This window comes from Liolophura sinensis, chromosome 1 (genome assembly GCF_032854445.1).
Source record: "Liolophura sinensis isolate JHLJ2023 chromosome 1, CUHK_Ljap_v2, whole genome shotgun sequence".
In the NCBI taxonomy this organism is placed as follows: Eukaryota; Metazoa; Mollusca; class Polyplacophora; order Chitonida; family Chitonidae; genus Liolophura; species Liolophura sinensis.
The window spans coordinates 70398028-70414039 of NC_088295.1; the positions used below are offsets into that span (position 1 = coordinate 70398028).

At 36.6% G+C, this 16012-nt stretch overlaps 18 non-coding genes across 18 annotated transcripts; all 18 read left to right on the forward strand.

Moving 5' to 3' along the window:
• Positions 1–55: 55 nt before the first annotated feature.
• Positions 56–128, forward strand: Trnak-cuu (transfer RNA lysine (anticodon CUU)). The gene has a single exon. It is a non-coding gene; the product is annotated as a tRNA-Lys (tRNA).
• An 804-nt stretch (positions 129–932) lies between these two features.
• Positions 933–1005, forward strand: Trnak-cuu (transfer RNA lysine (anticodon CUU)). The gene has a single exon. It is a non-coding gene; the product is annotated as a tRNA-Lys (tRNA).
• An 824-nt stretch (positions 1006–1829) lies between these two features.
• Trnak-cuu (transfer RNA lysine (anticodon CUU)) lies at positions 1830–1902 on the forward strand. The gene has a single exon. It is a non-coding gene; the product is annotated as a tRNA-Lys (tRNA).
• Positions 1903–2730: 828 nt separating this feature from the next.
• On the forward strand, positions 2731–2803 carry Trnak-cuu (transfer RNA lysine (anticodon CUU)). The gene has a single exon. It is a non-coding gene; the product is annotated as a tRNA-Lys (tRNA).
• An 804-nt stretch (positions 2804–3607) lies between these two features.
• Positions 3608–3680, forward strand: Trnak-cuu (transfer RNA lysine (anticodon CUU)). The gene has a single exon. It is a non-coding gene; the product is annotated as a tRNA-Lys (tRNA).
• Positions 3681–4504: 824 nt separating this feature from the next.
• Positions 4505–4577, forward strand: Trnak-cuu (transfer RNA lysine (anticodon CUU)). The gene has a single exon. It is a non-coding gene; the product is annotated as a tRNA-Lys (tRNA).
• An 828-nt stretch (positions 4578–5405) lies between these two features.
• Trnak-cuu (transfer RNA lysine (anticodon CUU)) lies at positions 5406–5478 on the forward strand. The gene has a single exon. It is a non-coding gene; the product is annotated as a tRNA-Lys (tRNA).
• An 804-nt stretch (positions 5479–6282) lies between these two features.
• Positions 6283–6355, forward strand: Trnak-cuu (transfer RNA lysine (anticodon CUU)). Its single transcript has one exon. It is a non-coding gene; the product is annotated as a tRNA-Lys (tRNA).
• Positions 6356–7179: 824 nt separating this feature from the next.
• Trnak-cuu (transfer RNA lysine (anticodon CUU)) lies at positions 7180–7252 on the forward strand. The gene has a single exon. It is a non-coding gene; the product is annotated as a tRNA-Lys (tRNA).
• Positions 7253–8080: 828 nt separating this feature from the next.
• Trnak-cuu (transfer RNA lysine (anticodon CUU)) lies at positions 8081–8153 on the forward strand. The gene has a single exon. It is a non-coding gene; the product is annotated as a tRNA-Lys (tRNA).
• Positions 8154–8957: 804 nt separating this feature from the next.
• On the forward strand, positions 8958–9030 carry Trnak-cuu (transfer RNA lysine (anticodon CUU)). Its single transcript has one exon. It is a non-coding gene; the product is annotated as a tRNA-Lys (tRNA).
• An 824-nt stretch (positions 9031–9854) lies between these two features.
• On the forward strand, positions 9855–9927 carry Trnak-uuu (transfer RNA lysine (anticodon UUU)). The gene has a single exon. It is a non-coding gene; the product is annotated as a tRNA-Lys (tRNA).
• Positions 9928–10754: 827 nt separating this feature from the next.
• Positions 10755–10827, forward strand: Trnak-cuu (transfer RNA lysine (anticodon CUU)). The gene has a single exon. It is a non-coding gene; the product is annotated as a tRNA-Lys (tRNA).
• An 827-nt stretch (positions 10828–11654) lies between these two features.
• Positions 11655–11730, forward strand: Trnak-cuu (transfer RNA lysine (anticodon CUU)). The gene has a single exon. It is a non-coding gene; the product is annotated as a tRNA-Lys (tRNA).
• Positions 11731–12554: 824 nt separating this feature from the next.
• Trnak-cuu (transfer RNA lysine (anticodon CUU)) lies at positions 12555–12627 on the forward strand. The gene has a single exon. It is a non-coding gene; the product is annotated as a tRNA-Lys (tRNA).
• Positions 12628–13454: 827 nt separating this feature from the next.
• Positions 13455–13530, forward strand: Trnak-cuu (transfer RNA lysine (anticodon CUU)). The gene has a single exon. It is a non-coding gene; the product is annotated as a tRNA-Lys (tRNA).
• An 824-nt stretch (positions 13531–14354) lies between these two features.
• Trnak-cuu (transfer RNA lysine (anticodon CUU)) lies at positions 14355–14427 on the forward strand. Its single transcript has one exon. It is a non-coding gene; the product is annotated as a tRNA-Lys (tRNA).
• Positions 14428–15254: 827 nt separating this feature from the next.
• Positions 15255–15330, forward strand: Trnak-cuu (transfer RNA lysine (anticodon CUU)). Its single transcript has one exon. It is a non-coding gene; the product is annotated as a tRNA-Lys (tRNA).
• Positions 15331–16012: the final 682 nt, after the last annotated feature.

Sequence of the window (16012 nt, forward strand, 5' to 3'; positions counted from 1 at the left end):
GTGTACGACGATATTATGCTTTACTCTATGCTGTTCTCAATGTGTAATTTCAACAGCCTGGCTAGCTCAGTCGGTAGAGCACGAGACTCTTAATCTCGGGGTCGTGGGTTCGAGCCCCACGTTGGGCGGCAATACTTTTATAGATCTCTTTCGTGTCCAAATGTTTCACACCAAAATTTACATTGTGATTGATTGACCTTTATTACTGTTGTTGAACTCCTATTATTCTTTGAAGATTAAAACTTGAAAGATGACGTTAAAATTATCTGGTGTTCCAACAAAGAGAATCATTTTTATATTTTTATATCAGTGCCAGAAGCGAGTCACGTTGCAAGTGTTTACAAGACCTAAAGTTCAGATGTACTGGGTAAAACGACTAAAGTTTTTCTCCATGTGGTTTTGCAAGTATGATTTTAACAGCCTGGCTATGTCAGTGCGCAAAGTCCGAGACTCATAAGCTTAGGGCCGTGGGTTGAAGACTTATGTTGGGCGTCATTTTTATAAAAGACCTCGTTGGTGTCCATATTTTGCTCTTGAAAAATGTACTCTTTAAGTAATTGATGAATATGAATTTAGTTTGAGGAACTCTTTCTTGTCCAAATTTTGTGCTCCAAAATTTAATGTTTTGGATTTCATGATCATATCTTGTTTTTTAACTACAATTACTCTTTGAAGAATGAGGCTTAAATGATGATGCTAAAGTTTACAGGTTTTCCATTAATGAGTATCATTGTTATATTGCCATAGTCACTGATGTTCTTACCCTGACTTGCCGGAAAAAATACATGATGGAAAAAAAGGCAATACATGTGTTTCTATACCTGTCTTTAGCAGAAACACTTTACACTGCAAGTGTGACAAGACGGAAAATCAATATGTACTGTGTACGACGATATTATGCTTTACTCTATGTTGTTCTCTGTGTTTTAACAGCCCGGCTAGCTCAGTCGGTAGAGCACGAGACTCTTAATCTCGGGGTCGTGGGTTCGAGCCCCACGTTGGGCGGCAATACTTTTATAGATCTCTTTCGTGTCCAAATGTTTCACACCAAAATTTACATTGTGATTGATTGACCTTTATTATTGTTGTTGAACTCCTATTATTCTTTGAAGATTAAAACTTGAAAGATGACGTTAAAATTATCTGGTGTTCCAACAAAGAGAATCATTTTTATATTGACATAGTCATTGCTCTTCTTACCGTCACTGCCAGAAGCGAGTCACGTTGCAAGTGTTTACAAGACCTAAAGTTCAGATGTGGGTAAAACGACTAAAGTTTTTCTCCATGTGGTTTTGCAAGTATGATTTTAACAGCCTGGCTATGTCAGTGCGCAAAGTCCGAGACTCATAAGCTTAGGGCCGTGGGTTGAAGACTTATGTAGAACATTATTTGTATAAAAGACCTCGTTGGTGTCCATATTTTGCTCTTGAAAAATGTACCCTTTAATTAATTGATGTATATGATATTAGTTTGAAGAACTCTTTCTTGTCCAAATTTTGTGCTCCAAAATTTAATGTTTTGGATTTAATGACATATCTTGTTTATTAACTGCAATTACTCTTTGAAGAATGAGGCTTAAATGATGATGCCAAAGTTTACAGGTTTTCCATTAATGAGTATCATTGTTATATTGCCATAGTCACTGATGTTCTTACCCTGACTTGCCGGAAAAAATACATGATGGAAAAAAAGGCAATACATGTGCTTCTATACCTGTCTTTAGCAGAAACGCCTTACACTGCAAGTGTGACAAGACAGAAAATCAATATGTACTGTGTACGACGATATTATGCTTTACTCTATGCTGTTCTCAATGTGTAATTTCAACAGCCCGGCTAGCTCAGTCGGTAGAGCACGAGACTCTTAATCTCGGGGTCGTGGGTTCGAGCCCCACGTTGGGCGGCAATACTTTTATAGATCTCTTTCTTGTCCAAATGTTTCACACCAAAATTTACATTGTGATTGATTGACCTTTATTATTGTTGTTGAACTCCTATTATTCTTTGAAGATTAAATCTTGAAAGATGACGTTAAAATTATCTGGTGTTCCAACAAAGAGAATCATTTTTATATTGACATAGTCATTGCTCTTCTTACCGTCACTGCCAAAAGCGAGTCACGTTGCAAGTGTTTACAAGACCTAAAGTTCAGATGTACTGGGTAAAACGACTAAAGTTTTTCTCCATGTGGTTTTGCAAGTATGATTTTAACAGCCTGGCTATGTCAGTGCGCAAAGTCCGAGACTCATAAGCTTAGGGCCGTGGGTTGAAGACTTATGTTGGGCGTCATTTTTATAAAAGACCTCGTTGGTGTCCATATTTTGCTCTTGAAAAATGTACTCTTTAATTATTTGATGTATATGAATCTAGTTTGAAGAACTCTTTCTTGTCCAAATTTTGTGCTCCAAAAGTTAATGTTTTGGATTTCATGATCATATCTTGTTTTTGAACTGCAATTACTCTTTGAAGAATGAGGCTTAAATGATGATGCTAAAGTTTACAGGTTTTCCATTAATGAGTATCATTGTTATATTGCCATAGTCACTGATGTTCTTACCCTGACTTGCCGGAAAAAATACATGATGGAAAAAAAGGCAATACATGTGCTTCTATACCTGTCTTTAGCAGAAACGCCTTACACTGCAAGTGTGACAAGACGGAAAATCAATATGTACTGTGTACGACGATATTATGCTTTACTCTGTGCTGTTCTCAATGTGTAATTTCAACAGCCTGGCTAGCTCAGTCGGTAGAGCACGAGACTCTTAATCTCGGGGTCGTGGGTTCGAGCCCCACGTTGGGCGGCAATACTTTTATAGATCTCTTTCGTGTCCAAATGTTTCACACCAAAATTTACATTGTGATTGATTGACCTTTATTACTGTTGTTGAACTCCTATTATTCTTTGAAGATTAAAACTTGAAAGATGACGTTAAAATTATCTGGTGTTCCAACAAAGAGAATCATTTTTATATTTTTATATCAGTGCCAGAAGCGAGTCACGTTGCAAGTGTTTACAAGACCTAAAGTTCAGATGTACTGGGTAAAACGACTAAAGTTTTTCTCCATGTGGTTTTGCAAGTATGATTTTAACAGCCTGGCTATGTCAGTGCGCAAAGTCCGAGACTCATAAGCTTAGGGCCGTGGGTTGAAGACTTATGTTGGGCGTCATTTTTATAAAAGACCTCGTTGGTGTCCATATTTTGCTCTTGAAAAATGTACTCTTTAAGTAATTGATGAATATGAATTTAGTTTGAGGAACTCTTTCTTGTCCAAATTTTGTGCTCCAAAATTTAATGTTTTGGATTTCATGATCATATCTTGTTTTTTAACTACAATTACTCTTTGAAGAATGAGGCTTAAATGATGATGCTAAAGTTTACAGGTTTTCCATTAATGAGTATCATTGTTATATTGCCATAGTCACTGATGTTCTTACCCTGACTTGCCGGAAAAAATACATGATGGAAAAAAAGGCAATACATGTGTTTCTATACCTGTCTTTAGCAGAAACACTTTACACTGCAAGTGTGACAAGACGGAAAATCAATATGTACTGTGTACGACGATATTATGCTTTACTCTATGTTGTTCTCTGTGTTTTAACAGCCCGGCTAGCTCAGTCGGTAGAGCACGAGACTCTTAATCTCGGGGTCGTGGGTTCGAGCCCCACGTTGGGCGGCAATACTTTTATAGATCTCTTTCGTGTCCAAATGTTTCACACCAAAATTTACATTGTGATTGATTGACCTTTATTATTGTTGTTGAACTCCTATTATTCTTTGAAGATTAAAACTTGAAAGATGACGTTAAAATTATCTGGTGTTCCAACAAAGAGAATCATTTTTATATTGACATAGTCATTGCTCTTCTTACCGTCACTGCCAGAAGCGAGTCACGTTGCAAGTGTTTACAAGACCTAAAGTTCAGATGTGGGTAAAACGACTAAAGTTTTTCTCCATGTGGTTTTGCAAGTATGATTTTAACAGCCTGGCTATGTCAGTGCGCAAAGTCCGAGACTCATAAGCTTAGGGCCGTGGGTTGAAGACTTATGTAGAACATTATTTGTATAAAAGACCTCGTTGGTGTCCATATTTTGCTCTTGAAAAATGTACCCTTTAATTAATTGATGTATATGATATTAGTTTGAAGAACTCTTTCTTGTCCAAATTTTGTGCTCCAAAATTTAATGTTTTGGATTTAATGACATATCTTGTTTATTAACTGCAATTACTCTTTGAAGAATGAGGCTTAAATGATGATGCCAAAGTTTACAGGTTTTCCATTAATGAGTATCATTGTTATATTGCCATAGTCACTGATGTTCTTACCCTGACTTGCCGGAAAAAATACATGATGGAAAAAAAGGCAATACATGTGCTTCTATACCTGTCTTTAGCAGAAACGCCTTACACTGCAAGTGTGACAAGACAGAAAATCAATATGTACTGTGTACGACGATATTATGCTTTACTCTATGCTGTTCTCAATGTGTAATTTCAACAGCCCGGCTAGCTCAGTCGGTAGAGCACGAGACTCTTAATCTCGGGGTCGTGGGTTCGAGCCCCACGTTGGGCGGCAATACTTTTATAGATCTCTTTCTTGTCCAAATGTTTCACACCAAAATTTACATTGTGATTGATTGACCTTTATTATTGTTGTTGAACTCCTATTATTCTTTGAAGATTAAATCTTGAAAGATGACGTTAAAATTATCTGGTGTTCCAACAAAGAGAATCATTTTTATATTGACATAGTCATTGCTCTTCTTACCGTCACTGCCAAAAGCGAGTCACGTTGCAAGTGTTTACAAGACCTAAAGTTCAGATGTACTGGGTAAAACGACTAAAGTTTTTCTCCATGTGGTTTTGCAAGTATGATTTTAACAGCCTGGCTATGTCAGTGCGCAAAGTCCGAGACTCATAAGCTTAGGGCCGTGGGTTGAAGACTTATGTTGGGCGTCATTTTTATAAAAGACCTCGTTGGTGTCCATATTTTGCTCTTGAAAAATGTACTCTTTAATTATTTGATGTATATGAATCTAGTTTGAAGAACTCTTTCTTGTCCAAATTTTGTGCTCCAAAAGTTAATGTTTTGGATTTCATGATCATATCTTGTTTTTGAACTGCAATTACTCTTTGAAGAATGAGGCTTAAATGATGATGCTAAAGTTTACAGGTTTTCCATTAATGAGTATCATTGTTATATTGCCATAGTCACTGATGTTCTTACCCTGACTTGCCGGAAAAAATACATGATGGAAAAAAAGGCAATACATGTGCTTCTATACCTGTCTTTAGCAGAAACGCCTTACACTGCAAGTGTGACAAGACGGAAAATCAATATGTACTGTGTACGACGATATTATGCTTTACTCTATGCTGTTCTCAATGTGTAATTTCAACAGCCTGGCTAGCTCAGTCGGTAGAGCACGAGACTCTTAATCTCGGGGTCGTGGGTTCGAGCCCCACGTTGGGCGGCAATACTTTTATAGATCTCTTTCGTGTCCAAATGTTTCACACCAAAATTTACATTGTGATTGATTGACCTTTATTACTGTTGTTGAACTCCTATTATTCTTTGAAGATTAAAACTTGAAAGATGACGTTAAAATTATCTGGTGTTCCAACAAAGAGAATCATTTTTATATTTTTATATCAGTCCCAGAAGCGAGTCACGTTGCAAGTGTTTACAAGACCTAAAGTTCAGATGTACTGGGTAAAACGACTAAAGTTTTTCTCCATGTGGTTTTGCAAGTATGATTTTAACAGCCTGGCTATGTCAGTGCGCAAAGTCCGAGACTCATAAGCTTAGGGCCGTGGGTTGAAGACTTATGTTGGGCGTCATTTTTATAAAAGACCTCGTTGGTGTCCATATTTTGCTCTTGAAAAATGTACTCTTTAAGTAATTGATGAATATGAATTTAGTTTGAGGAACTCTTTCTTGTCCAAATTTTGTGCTCCAAAATTTAATGTTTTGGATTTCATGATCATATCTTGTTTTTTAACTACAATTACTCTTTGAAGAATGAGGCTTAAATGATGATGCTAAAGTTTACAGGTTTTCCATTAATGAGTATCATTGTTATATTGCCATAGTCACTGATGTTCTTACCCTGACTTGCCGGAAAAAATACATGATGGAAAAAAAGGCAATACATGTGTTTCTATACCTGTCTTTAGCAGAAACACTTTACACTGCAAGTGTGACAAGACGGAAAATCAATATGTACTGTGTACGACGATATTATGCTTTACTCTATGTTGTTCTCTGTGTTTTAACAGCCCGGCTAGCTCAGTCGGTAGAGCACGAGACTCTTAATCTCGGGGTCGTGGGTTCGAGCCCCACGTTGGGCGGCAATACTTTTATAGATCTCTTTCGTGTCCAAATGTTTCACACCAAAATTTACATTGTGATTGATTGACCTTTATTATTGTTGTTGAACTCCTATTATTCTTTGAAGATTAAAACTTGAAAGATGACGTTAAAATTATCTGGTGTTCCAACAAAGAGAATCATTTTTATATTGACATAGTCATTGCTCTTCTTACCGTCACTGCCAGAAGCGAGTCACGTTGCAAGTGTTTACAAGACCTAAAGTTCAGATGTGGGTAAAACGACTAAAGTTTTTCTCCATGTGGTTTTGCAAGTATGATTTTAACAGCCTGGCTATGTCAGTGCGCAAAGTCCGAGACTCATAAGCTTAGGGCCGTGGGTTGAAGACTTATGTAGAACATTATTTGTATAAAAGACCTCGTTGGTGTCCATATTTTGCTCTTGAAAAATGTACCCTTTAATTAATTGATGTATATGATATTAGTTTGAAGAACTCTTTCTTGTCCAAATTTTGTGCTCCAAAATTTAATGTTTTGGATTTAATGACATATCTTGTTTATTAACTGCAATTACTCTTTGAAGAATGAGGCTTAAATGATGATGCCAAAGTTTACAGGTTTTCCATTAATGAGTATCATTGTTATATTGCCATAGTCACTGATGTTCTTACCCTGACTTGCCGGAAAAAATACATGATGGAAAAAAAGGCAATACATGTGCTTCTATACCTGTCTTTAGCAGAAACGCCTTACACTGCAAGTGTGACAAGACAGAAAATCAATATGTACTGTGTACGACGATATTATGCTTTACTCTATGCTGTTCTCAATGTGTAATTTCAACAGCCCGGCTAGCTCAGTCGGTAGAGCACGAGACTCTTAATCTCGGGGTCGTGGGTTCGAGCCCCACGTTGGGCGGCAATACTTTTATAGATCTCTTTCTTGTCCAAATGTTTCACACCAAAATTTACATTGTGATTGATTGACCTTTATTATTGTTGTTGAACTCCTATTATTCTTTGAAGATTAAATCTTGAAAGATGACGTTAAAATTATCTGGTGTTCCAACAAAGAGAATCATTTTTATATTGACATAGTCATTGCTCTTCTTACCGTCACTGCCAAAAGCGAGTCACGTTGCAAGTGTTTACAAGACCTAAAGTTCAGATGTACTGGGTAAAACGACTAAAGTTTTTCTCCATGTGGTTTTGCAAGTATGATTTTAACAGCCTGGCTATGTCAGTGCGCAAAGTCCGAGACTCATAAGCTTAGGGCCGTGGGTTGAAGACTTATGTTGGGCGTCATTTTTATAAAAGACCTCGTTGGTGTCCATATTTTGCTCTTGAAAAATGTACTCTTTAATTATTTGATGTATATGAATCTAGTTTGAAGAACTCTTTCTTGTCCAAATTTTGTGCTCCAAAAGTTAATGTTTTGGATTTCATGATCATATCTTGTTTTTGAACTGCAATTACTCTTTGAAGAATGAGGCTTAAATGATGATGCTAAAGTTTACAGGTTTTCCATTAATGAGTATCATTGTTATATTGCCATAGTCACTGATGTTCTTACCCTGACTTGCCGGAAAAAATACATGATGGAAAAAAAGGCAATACATGTGCTTCTATACCTGTCTTTAGCAGAAACGCCTTACACTGCAAGTGTGACAAGACGGAAAATCAATATGTACTGTGTACGACGATATTATGCTTTACTCTATGCTGTTCTCAATGTGTAATTTCAACAGCCTGGCTAGCTCAGTCGGTAGAGCACGAGACTCTTAATATCGGGGTCGTGGGTTCGAGCCCCACGTTGGGCGGCAATACTTTTATAGATCTCTTTCGTGTCCAAATGTTTCACACCAAAATTTACATTGTGATTGATTGACCTTTATTACTGTTGTTGAACTCCTATTATTCTTTGAAGATTAAAACTTGAAAGATGACGTTAAAATTATCTGGTGTTCCAACAAAGAGAATCATTTTTATATTTTTATATCAGTGCCAGAAGCGAGTCACGTTGCAAGTGTTTACAAGACCTAAAGTTCAGATGTACTGGGTAAAACGACTAAAGTTTTTCTCCATGTGGTTTTGCAAGTATGATTTTAACAGCCTGGCTATGTCAGTGCGCAAAGTCCGAGACTCATAAGCTTAGGGCCGTGGGTTGAAGACTTATGTTGGGCGTCATTTTTATAAAAGACCTCGTTGGTGTCCATATTTTGCTCTCGAAAAATGTACTCTTTAAGTAATTGATGAATATGAATTTAGTTTGAGGAACTCTTTCTTGTCCAAATTTTGTGCTCCAAAATTTAATGTTTTGGATTTCATGATCATATCTTGTTTTTTAACTACAATTACTCTTTGAAGAATGAGGCTTAAATGATGATGCTAAAGTTTACAGGTTTTCCATTAATGAGTATCATTGTTATATTGCCATAGTCACTGATGTTCTTACCCTGACTTGCCGGAAAAAATACATGATGGAAAAAAAGGCAATACATGTGTTTCTATACCTGTCTTTAGCAGAAACACTTTACACTGCAAGTGTGACAAGACGGAAAATCAATATGTACTGTGTACGACGATATTATGCTTTACTCTATGTTGTTCTCTGTGTTTTAACAGCCCGGCTAGCTCAGTCGGTAGAGCACGAGACTCTTAATCTCGGGGTCGTGGGTTCGAGCCCCACGTTGGGCGGCAATACTTTTATAGATCTCTTTCGTGTCCAAATGTTTCACACCAAAATTTACATTGTGATTGATTGACCTTTATTATTGTTGTTGAACTCCTATTATTCTTTGAAGATTAAAACTTGAAAGATGACGTTAAAATTATCTGGTGTTCCAACAAAGAGAATCATTTTTATATTGACATAGTCATTGCTCTTCTTACCGTCACTGCCAGAAGCGAGTCACGTTGCAAGTGTTTACAAGACCTAAAGTTCAGATGTGGGTAAAACGACTAAAGTTTTTCTCCATGTGGTTTTGCAAGTATGATTTTAACAGCCTGGCTATGTCAGTGCGCAAAGTCCGAGACTCATAAGCTTAGGGCCGTGGGTTGAAGACTTATGTAGAACATTATTTGTATAAAAGACCTCGTTGGTGTCCATATTTTGCTCTTGAAAAATGTACCCTTTAATTAATTGATGTATATGATATTAGTTTGAAGAACTCTTTCTTGTCCAAATTTTGTGCTCCAAAATTTACTTTCTTGGATTTAATGACATATCTTGTTTTTTAACTGCAATTACTCTTTGAAGAATGAGGCTTAAATGATGATGCTAAAGTTTACAGGTTTTCCATTAATGAGTATCATTGTTATATTGCCATAGTCACTGATGTTCTTACCCTGACTTGCCGGAAAAAATACATGATGGAAAAAAAGGCAATACATGTGTTTCTATACCTGTCTTTAGCAGAAACGCCTTACACTGCAAGTGTGACAAGACGGAAAATCAATATGTACTGTGTACGACGATATTATGCTTTACTCTATGCTGTTCTCAATGTGTAATTTCAACAGCCCGGCTAGCTCAGTCGGTAGAGCACGAAACTTTTAATCTCGGGGTCGTGGGTTCGAGCCCCACGTTGGGCGGCAATACTTTTATAAATCTTTTTCTTGTCTAAATGTTTCACACCAAAATTTACATTGTGATTGATTGACCTTTATTATTGTTGTTGAACTCCTATTATTCTTTGAAGATTAAAACTTGAAAGATGACGTTAAAATTATCTGGTGTTCCAACAAAGAGAATCATTTTTATATTGACATAGTCATTGCTCTTCTTACCGTCACTGCCAGAAGCGAGTCACGTTGCAAGTGTTTACAAGACCTAAAGTTCAGATGTACTGGGTAAAACGACTTAAGTTTTTCTCCATGTGGTTTTGCAAGTATGATTTTAACAGCCTGGCTATGTCAGTGTGCAAAGTCCGAGACTCATAAGCTTAGGGCCGTGGGTTGAAGACTTATGTTGGGAGTCATTTTTATAAAAGACCTCGTTGGTGTCCATATTTTGCTCTTGAAAAATGTACCCTTTAATTAATTGATGTATATGATTCTAGTTTGAAGAACTCTTTCTTGTCCAAATTTTGTGCTCCAAAATTTACTTTTTTGGATTTAATGACATATCTTGTTTTTTAACTGCAATTACTCTTTGAAGAATGAGACTTAAATGATGATGCTAAAGTTTACAGGTTTTCCATTAATGAGTATCATTGTTATATTGCCATAGTCACTGATGTTCTTACCCTGACTTGCCGGAAAAAATACATGATGGAAAAAAATGCAATACATGTGTTTCTATACCTGTCTTTAGCAGAAACGCCTTACACTGCAAGTGTGACAAGACGGAAAATCAATATGTACTGTGTACGACGATATTATGCTTTACTCTATGCTGTTCTCAATGTGTAATTTCAACAGCCCGGCTAGCTCAGTCGGTAGAGCACGAGACTCTTAATCTCGGGGTCGTGGGTTCGAGCCCCACGTTGGGCGGCAATACTTTTATAAATCTCTTTCGTGTCCAAATGTTTCACACCAAAATTTACATTGTGATTGATTGACCTTTATTATTGTTGTTGAACTCCTATTATTCTTTGAAGATTAAAACTTGAAAGATGAAGTTAAAATTATCTGGTGTTCCAACAAAGAGAATCATTTTTATATTGACATAGTCATTGCTCTTCTTACCGTCACTGCCAGAAGCGAGTCACGTTGCAAGTGTTTACAAGACCTAATGTTCAGATGTACTGGGTAAAACGACTAAAGTTTTTCTCCATGTGGTTTTGCAAGTATAATTTTAACAGCCTGGCTATGTCAGTGCGCAAAGTCCGAGACTCATAAGCTTAGAGCCGTGGGTTGAAGACTTATGTTGGGAGTCATTTTTATAAAAGACCTCGTTGGTGTCCATATTTTGCTCTTGAAAAATGTACCCTTTAATTAATTGATGTATATGATATTAGTTTGAAGAACTCTTTCTTGTCCAAATTTTGTGCTCCAAAATTTACTTTTTTGGATTTAATGACATATCTTGTTTTTTAACTGCAATTACTCTTTGAAGAATGAGGCTTAAATGATGATGCTAAAGTTTACAGGTTTTCCATTAATGAGTATCATTGTTATATTGCCATAGTCACTGATGTTCTTACCCTGACTTGCCGGAAAAAATACATGATGGAAAAAAAGGCAATACATGTGTTTCTATACCTGTCTTTAGCAGAAACGCCTTACACTGCAAGTGTGACAAGACGGAAAATCAATATGTACTGTGTACGACGATATTATGCTTTACTCTATGCTGTTCTCAATGTGTAATTTCAACAGCCCGGCTAGCTCAGTCGGTAGAGCACGAGACTCTTAATCTCGGGGTCGTGGGTTCGAGCCCCACGTTGGGAGGCAATACTTTTATAAATCTCTTTCGTGTCCAAATGTTTCACACCAAAATTTACATTGTGATTGATTGACCTTTATTATTGTTGTTGAACTCCTATTATTCTTTGAAGATTAAAACTTGAAAGATGAAGTTAAAATTATCTGGTGTTCCAACAAAGAGAATCATTTTTATATTGACATAGTCATTGCTCTTCTTACCGTCACTGCCAGAAGCGAGTCACGTTGCAAGTGTTTACAAGACCTAAAGTTCAGATGTACTGGGTAAAACGACTAAAGTTTTTCTCCATGTGGTTTTGCAAGTATGATTTTAACAGCCTGGCTATGTCAGTGCGCAAAGTCCGAGACTCATAAGCTTAGGGCCGTGGGTTGAAGACTTATGTTGAACATCATTTGTATAAAAGACCTCGTTGGTGTCCATATTTTGCTCTTGAAAAATGTACCCTTTAATTAATTGATGTATATGATATTAGTTTGAAGAACTCTTTCTTGTCCAAATTTTGTGCTCCAAAATTTAATGTTTTGGATTTAATGACATATCTTGTTTTTTAACTGCAATTACTCTTTGAAGAATGAGGCTTAAATGATGATGCTAAAGTTTACAGGTTTTCCATTAATGAGTATCATTGTTATATTGCCATAGTCACTGATGTTCTTACCCTGACTTGCCGGAAAAAATACATGATGGAAAAAAAGGCAATACATGTGTTTCTATACCTGTCTTTAGCAGAAACGCCTTACACTGCAAGTGTGACAAGACGGAAAATCAATATGTACTGTGTACGACGATATTATGCTTTACTCTATGCTGTTCTCAATGTGTAATTTCAACAGCCCGGCTAGCTCAGTCGGTAGAGCACGAGACTCTTAATCTCGGGGTCGTGGGTTCGAGCCCCACGTTGGGCGGCAATACTTTTATAAATCTTTTTCTTGTCTAAATGTTTCACACCAAAATTTACATTGTGATTGATTGACCTTTATTATTGTTGTTGAACTCCTATTATTCTTTGAAGATTAAAACTTGAAAGATGAAGTTAAAATTATCTGGTGTTCCAACAAAGAGAATCATTTTTATATTGACATAGTCATTGCTCTTCTTACCGTCACTGCCAGAAGCGAGTCACGTTGCAAGTGTTTACAAGACCTAAAGTTCAGATGTACTGGGTAAAACGACTAAAGTTTTTCTCCATGTGGTTTTGCAAGTATAATTTTAACAGCCTGGCTATGTCAGTGCGCAAAGTCCGAGACTCATAAGCTTAGAGCCGTGGGTTGAAGACTTATGTTGGGAGTCATTTTTATAAAAGACCTCGTTGGTGTCCATATTTTGCTCTTGAAAAATGTACCCTTTAATTAATTGATGTATATGATATTAGTTTGAAGAACTCTTTCTTGTCCAAATTTTGTGCTCCAAAATTTACTTTTTTGGATTTAATGACATATCTTGTTTTTTAACTGCAATTACTCTTTGAAGAATGAGGCTTAAATGATGATGCTAAAGTTTACAGGTTTTCCATTAATGAGTATCATTGTTATATTGCCATAGTCACTGATGTTCTTACCCTGACTTGCCGGAAAAAATACATGATGGAAAAAAAGGCAATACATGTGTTTCTATACCTGTCTTTAGCAGAAACGCCTTACACTGCAAGTGTGACAAGACGGAAAATCAATATGTGCTGTGTACGACGATATTATGCTTTACTCTATGCTGTTCTCAATGTATAATTTCAACAGCCCGGCTAGCTCAGTCGGTAGAGCACGAGACTCTTAATCTCGGGGTAGTGGGTTCGAGCCCCACGTTGGGAGGCAATACTTTTATAAATCTCTTTCGTGTCCAAATGTTTCACACAAAAATTTACATTGTGATTGATTGACCTTTATTATTGTTGTTGAACTCCTATTATTCTTTGAAGATTAAAACTTGAAAGATGAAGTTAAAATTATCTGGTGTTCCAACAAAGAGAATCATTTTTATATTGACATAGTCATTGCTCTTCTTACCGTCACTGCCAGAAGCGAGTCACGTTGCAAGTGTTTACAAGACCTAAAGTTCAGATGTACTGGGTAAAACGACTTAAGTTTTTCTCCATGTGGTTTTGCAAGTATGATTTTAACAGCCTGGCTATGTCAGTGTGCAAAGTCCGAGACTCATAAGCTTAGGGCCGTGGGTTGAAGACTTATGTTGGGAGTCATTTTTATAAAAGACCTCGTTGGTGTCCATATTTTGCTCTTGAAAAATGTACCCTTTAATTAATTGATGTATATGATTCTAGTTTGAAGAACTCTTTCTTGTCCAAATTTTGTGCTCCAAAATTTACTTTTTTGGATTTAATGACATATCTTGTTTTTTAACTGCAATTACTCTTTGAAGAATGAGGCTTAAATGATGATGCTAAAGTTTACAGGTTTTCCATTAATGAGTATCATTGTTATATTGCCATAGTCACTGATGTTCTTACCCTGACTTGCCGGAAAAAATACATGATGGAAAAAAATGCAATACATGTGTTTCTATACCTGTCTTTAGCAGAAACGCCTTACACTGCAAGTGTGACAAGACGGAAAATCAATATGTACTGTGTACGACGATATTATGCTTTACTCTATGCTGTTCTCAATGTGTAATTTCAACAGCCCGGCTAGCTCAGTCGGTAGAGCACGAGACTCTTAATCTCGGGGTCGTGGGTTCGAGCCCCACGTTGGGCGGCAATACTTTTATAAATCTCTTTCGTGTCCAAATGTTTCACACCAAAATTTACATTGTGATTGATTGACCTTTATTATTGTTGTTGAACTCCTATTATTCTTTGAAGATTAAAACTTGAAAGATGAAGTTAAAATTATCTGGTGTTCCAACAAAGAGAATCATTTTTATATTGACATAGTCATTGCTCTTCTTACCGTCACTGCCAGAAGCGAGTCACGTTGCAAGTGTTTACAAGACCTAATGTTCAGATGTACTGGGTAAAACGACTAAAGTTTTTCTCCATGTGGTTTTGCAAGTATAATTTTAACAGCCTGGCTATGTCAGTGCGCAAAGTCCGAGACTCATAAGCTTAGAGCCGTGGGTTGAAGACTTATGTCTGGAGTCATTTTTATAAAAGACCTCGTTGGTGTCCATATTTTGCTCTTGAAAAATGTACCCTTTAATTAATTGATGTATATGATATTAGTTTGAAGAACTCTTTCTTGTCCAAATTTTGTGCTCCAAAATTTACTTTTTTGGATTTAATGACATATCTTGTTTTTTAACTGCAATTACTCTTTGAAGAATGAGGCTTAAATGATGATGCTAAAGTTTACAGGTTTTCCATTAATGAGTATCATTGTTATATTGCCATAGTCACTGATGTTCTTACCCTGACTTGCCGGAAAAAATACATGATGGAAAAAAAGGCAATACATGTGTTTCTATACCTGTCTTTAGCAGAAACGCCTTACACTGCAAGTGTGACAAGACGGAAAATCAATATGTACTGTGTACGACGATATTATGCTTTACTCTATGCTGTTCTCAATGTGTAATTTCAACAGCCCGGCTAGCTCAGTCGGTAGAGCACGAGACTCTTAATCTCGGGGTCGTGGGTTCGAGCCCCACGTTGGGAGGCAATACTTTTATAAATCTCTTTCGTGTCCAAATGTTTCACACCAAAATTTACATTGTGATTGATTGACCTTTATTATTGTTGTTGAACTCCTATTATTCTTTGAAGATTAAAACTTGAAAGATGAAGTTAAAATTATCTGGTGTTCCAACAAAGAGAATCATTTTTATATTGACATAGTCATTGCTCTTCTTACCGTCACTGCCAGAAGCGAGTCACGTTGCAAGTGTTTACAAGACCTAAAGTTCAGATGTACTGGGTAAAACGACTAAAGTTTTTCTCCATGTGGTTTTGCAAGTATGATTTTAACAGCCTGGCTATGTCAGTGCGCAAAGTCCGAGACTCATAAGCTTAGGGCCGTGGGTTGAAGACTTATGTTGAACATCATTTGTATAAAAGACCTCGTTGGTGTCCATATTTTGCTCTTGAAAAATGTACCCTTTAATTAATTGATGTATATGATATTAGTTTGAAGAACTCTTTCTTGTCCAAATTTTGTGCTCCAAAATTTAATGTTTTGGATTTAATGACATATCTTGTTTTTTAACTGCAATTACTCTTTGAAGAATGAGGCTTAAATGATGATGCTAAAGTTTACAGGTTTTCCATTAATGAGTATCATTGTTATATTGCCATAGTCACTGATGTTCTTACCCTGACTTGCCGGAAAAAATACATGATGGAAA